The 5000-nt window shown below is 44.2% G+C and overlaps 1 protein-coding gene across 1 annotated transcript in view; it reads right to left on the bottom strand.

Annotated features, from left to right (window-relative positions):
* thumpd1 (THUMP domain containing 1) overlaps positions 1–5000 on the bottom strand; it is a 14517-nt gene that overhangs the window by 5703 nt on the left and 3814 nt on the right. The window lies entirely within an intron of this gene.

Below are 5000 nucleotides of genomic sequence, written 5' to 3'. Positions count from 1 at the left end.
GTGTGCGCGTGTGTGTGTATCAGTGTGTGCGCGTGTGTGTGTATCAGTGTGTGTGTGTGTGTGTGTATTTGTGTATGAGCTGTGTATCAGTGTGTGTGTGTGTGTGTATCAGTGTGTGTGTATTTGTGTATGAGCTGTGTATCAGTGTGTGTGTGTGTGTGTGTGTATTTGTGTATGAGCTGTGTATCAGTGTGTGTGTGTGTGTGTGTGTGTGTGTGTGTGTGCGCATCAGTGTGTGTGTATTTGTGTATGAGCTGTGTATCAGTGTGTGAGCTGTGTATCAGTGTGTGTGTGTGTGCATCAGTGTGTGTGTGTGTGTGCACATCAGTGTGTGTGTGTGTGTGTGTGTGTGTGTGAGCTGTGTATCGGTGTGTGTGTGTGTATCAGTGTGTGTGTGTACTTGTGTATGAGCTGTGTATCAGTGTGTGTGTGTATTTGTGTATGAGCTGTGTATCAGTGTGTGTGTGTATTTGTGTATGAGCTGTGTATCAGTGTGTGTGTGTATTTGTGTATGAGCTGTGTATCAGTGTGTGTGTGTGTGTGTGTGTGTGTGTGTGTGTATCAGTGTGTGTGTGTGTGTGTGTGTGTATCAGTGTGTGTGTGTATTTGTGTATGAGCTGTGTATCAGTGTGTGTGTGTATCAGTGTGTGTGTATTTGTGTATGAGCTGTGTATCAGTGTGTGTGTGTGTGTGTGTGTATTTGTGTATGAGCTGTGTATCAGTGTGTGTGCGCATCAGTGTGTGTGTATTTGTGTATGAGCTGTGTATCAGTGTGTGTGTGTGTGCGCATCAGTGTGTGTGTATTTGTGTATGAGCTGTGTATCAGTGTGTGTGTGTGCATCAGTGTGTGTGTGTGTGCATCAGTGTGTGTGTGTGTGCATCAGTGTGTGTGTGTGTGTGCACATCAGTGTGTGTGTGTGTGTGTGTGTGTGAGCTGTGTATCGGTGTGTGTGTGTGTGTGTATCAGTGTGTGTGTGTACTTGTGTATGAGCTGTGTATCAGTGTGTGTGTGTATTTGTGTATGAGCTGTGTATCAGTGTGTGTGTGTGTGTGTGTGTGTGTGTATCAGTGTGTGTGCGTGTGTGTGTATCAGTGTGTGTGTGTGTGTGTGTATCAGTGTGTGTGTGTATTTGTGTAAGAGCTGTGTATCAGTGTGTGTGTGTGTGTGTGTGTGTGTGTATTTGTGTATGAGCTGTGTATCAGTGTGTGTGTGTATCAGTGTGTGTGTATTTGTGTATGAGCTGTGTATCAGTGTGTGTGTGTGTATCAGTGTGTGAGCTGTGTATCAGTGTGTGTGTGTGTGTGCGCATCAGTGTGTGTGTATTTGTGTATGAGCTGTGTATCAGTGTGTGAGCTGTGTAGCAGTGTGTGTGTGTGTGTGTGCGCATCAGTGTGTGTGTATTTGTGTATGAGCTGTGTATCAGTGTGTGAGCTGTGTATCAGTGTGTGTGTGTGCATCAGTGTGTGTGTGTGTGTGCACATCAGTGTGTGTGTGTGTGTGTGTGTGTGTGTATCAGTGTGTGTGTGTATTTGTGTATGAGCTGTGTATCAGTGTGTGTGTGTGTGTGTGTGTGTGTGTGTGTGTGTGTGTGTATCAGTGTGTGTGTATTTGTGTATGAGCTGTGTATCAGTGTGTGTGTGTGTGTGTGTGTGTGAGCTGTGTATCAGTGTGTGTGTGTGTGTGTGTGTGTGTGCACATCAGTGTGTGTGTGTGTGAGCTGTGTATCGGTGTGTGTGTGTGTGTGTATCAGTGTGTGTGTGTATTTGTGTATGAGCTGTGTATCAGTGTGTGTGTGTGTGTGTGTGTGTGTGTGTGTATCAGTGTGTGTGTATTTGTGTATGAGCTGTGTATCAGTGTGTGTGTGTGTGTATTTGTGTATGAGCTGTGTATCAGTGTGTGTGTGTGTGTGTGTATTTGTGTATGAGCTGTGTATCAGTGTGTGTGTGTGTGTGTGTGTGCGCATCAGTGTGTGAGCTGTGTATCAGTGTGTGTGTGTGTGCGCGCATCAGTGTGTGAGCTGTGTATCAGTGTGTGTGTGTGCGCGCATCAGTGTGTGTGTGTATCAGTGTGTGTGTATTTGTGTATGAGCTGTGTATCAGTGTGTGTGTGTGTGTGCATCAGTGTGTGTGTGTGCACATCAGTGTGTGTGTGTGTGTGTGAGCTGTGTATCAGTGTGTGTGTGTGTGTATCAGTGTGTGTGTGTGTGTGTGTATCAGTGTGTGTGTGTATTTGTGTATGAGCTGTGTATCAGTGTGTGTGTGTATTTGTGTATGAGCTGTGTATCAGTGTGTGTGTGTGTGTGTGTGTATCAGTGTGTGTGTGTGTGTGTGTGTGTATCAGTGTGTGTGTGTATTTGTGTATGAGCTGTGTATCAGTGTGTGTGTGTATTTGTGTATGAGCTGTGTATCAGTGTGTGTGTGTGTGTGTGTGTGTATCAGTGTGTGTGTGTATTTGTGTATGAGCTGTGTATCAGTGTGTGTGTGTATTTGTGTATGAGCTGTGTATCAGTGTGTGTGTGTGTGTGTGTGTGTATCAGTGTGTGTGTGTGTGTGTGTATCAGTGTGTGTGTATTTGTGTATGAGCTGTGTATCAGTGTGTGTGTGTATTTGTGTATGAGCTGTGTATCAGTGTGTGTGTGTGTGTGTGTGTGTGTGTGTGTATTTGTGTATGAGCTGTGTATCAGTGTGTGTGTGTGTATCAGTGTGTGTGTATTTGTGTATGAGCTGTGTATCAGTGTGTGTGTGTGTGTGTGTGTATCAGTGTGTGAGCTGTGTATCAGTGTGTGTGTGTGTGCGCATCAGTGTGTGTGTATTTGTGTATGAGCTGTGTATCAGTGTGTGAGCTGTGTAGCAGTGTGTGTGTGTGTGTGTGTGTATCAGTGTGTGAGCTGTGTATCAGTGTGTGTGTGTGTGTGCGTGCGCATCAGTGTGTGTGTATTTGTGTATGAGCTGTGTATCAGTGTGTGTGTGTGTGTGTGTGCGCATCAGTGTGTGTGTGTGCATCAGTGTGTGTGTGTGTGTGTGCACATCAGTGTGTGTGTGTGTGTGTGTGTATCAGTGTGTGTGTGTATTTGTGTATGAGCTGTGTATCAGTGTGTGTGTGTGTGTGTGTGTGTGTATCAGTGTGTGTGTATTTGTGTATGAGCTGTGTATCAGTGTGTGTGTGTGTGTGTATTTGTGTATGAGCTGTGTATCAGTGTGTGTGTGTGTGTGTATTTGTGTATGAGCTGTGTATCAGTGTGTGTGTGTGTGTGTGTGTGTGTGCACATCAGCTGTGTGTGTGTGTGTGTGTGTGTGTGTGTGTGTGAGCTGTGTATCGCTGTGTGTGTGTGTGTGTATCAGTGTGTGTGTGTATTTGTGTATGAGCTGTGTATCAGTGTGTGTGTGTGTGTGTGTGTGTGTGTGTGTATCAGTGTGTGTGTATTTGTGTATGAGCTGTGTATCAGTGTGTGTGTGTGTGTGTGTATTTGTGTATGAGCTGTGTATCAGTGTGTGTGTGTATTTGTGTATGAGCTGTGTATCAGTGTGTGTGTGTGTGTGTGTGTATCAGTGTGTGTGTGTGTGTGTGTGTGTATCAGTGTGTGTGTGTATTTGTGTATGAGCTGTGTATCAGTGTGTGTGTGTATTTGTGTATGAGCTGTGTATCAGTGTGTGTGTGGATTTGTGTATGAGCTGTGTATCAGTGTGTGTGTGTGTGTGTGTATCAGTGTGTGTGTGTGTGTGTGTGTGTGTATCAGTGTGTGTGTGTATTTGTGTATGAGCTGTGTATCAGTGTGTGTGTGTATTTGTGTATGAGCTGTGTATCAGTGTGTGTGTGTGTGTGTGTGTATCAGTGTGTGTGTGTATTTGTGTATGAGCTGTGTATCAGTGTGTGTGTGTATTTGTGTATGAGCTGTGTATCAGTGTGTGTGTGTGTGTGTGTATCAGTGTGTGTGTGTATTTGTGTATGAGCTGTGTATCAGTGTGTGTGTGTGTGTGTATGAGCTGTGTATCAGTGTGTGTGTGTGTGTGTATGAGCTGTGTATCAGTGTGTGTGTATTTGTGTATGAGCTGTGTATCAGTGTGTGTGTGTGTGTGTGTGTGCATCAGTGTGTGTGCACATCAGTGTGTGTGTGTGTATTTGTGTATGAGCTGTGTATCAGTGTGTGTGTATTTGTGTATGAGCTGTGTATCAGTGTGTGTGTATTTGTGTATGATCTGTGTATCAGTGTGTGTGTGTATTTGTGTATGAGCTGTGAATCAGTGTGTGTGTGTGTGTGTGTATTTGTGTATGAGCTGTGTATCAGTGTGTGTGTATTTGTGTATGATCTGTGTATCAGTGTGTGTGTGTATTTGTGTATGAGCTGTGTATCAGTGTGTGTGTGTATTTGTGTATGAGCTGTGTATCAGTGTGTGTGTGTATTTGTGTATGAGCTGTGTATCAGTGTGTGTGTATTTGTGTATGAGCTGTGTATCAGTGTGTGTGTGTATTTGTGTATGAGCTGTGTATCAGTGTGTGTGTATTTGTGTATGATCTGTGTATCAGTGTGTGTGAATTTGTGTATGAGCTGTGTATCAGTGTGTGTGTGTGTGTATTTGTGTATGAGCTGTGTATCAGTGTGTGTGTGTATTTGTGTATGAGCTGTGTATCAGTGTGTGTGTGTATTTGTGTATGAGCTGTGTATCAGTGTGTGTGTGTGTGTATCAGTGTGTGTGTGAGCTGTGTATCAGTGTGTGTGTGTGTGTGTGTGTGTGTGAGCTGTGTATCAGTGTGTGTGTGTGTGTATTTGTGTATGAGCTGTGTATCAGTGTGTGTGTGTGTATTTGTGTAAGAGCTGTGTATCAGTGTGTGTGTGTGTGTGTGAGCTGTGTATCAGTGTGTGTGTGTGTGAGCTGTGTATCAGTGTGTGTGTGTGTGAGCTGTGTATCAGTGTGTGTGTGTGTGAGCTGTGTATCAGTGTGTGTGTGTATTTGTGTATGAGCTGTGTATCAGTGTGTGTGTGTATTTGTGTATGAGCTGT

Source organism: Hemibagrus wyckioides, linkage group LG26 (assembly GCF_019097595.1).
Source record: "Hemibagrus wyckioides isolate EC202008001 linkage group LG26, SWU_Hwy_1.0, whole genome shotgun sequence".
NCBI lineage: Eukaryota > Metazoa > Chordata > Actinopteri > Siluriformes > Bagridae > Hemibagrus > Hemibagrus wyckioides.
The sequence above is the reverse complement of the archived record's forward strand: the minus strand, read 5'-3'. Positions and strand labels throughout refer to the sequence as shown.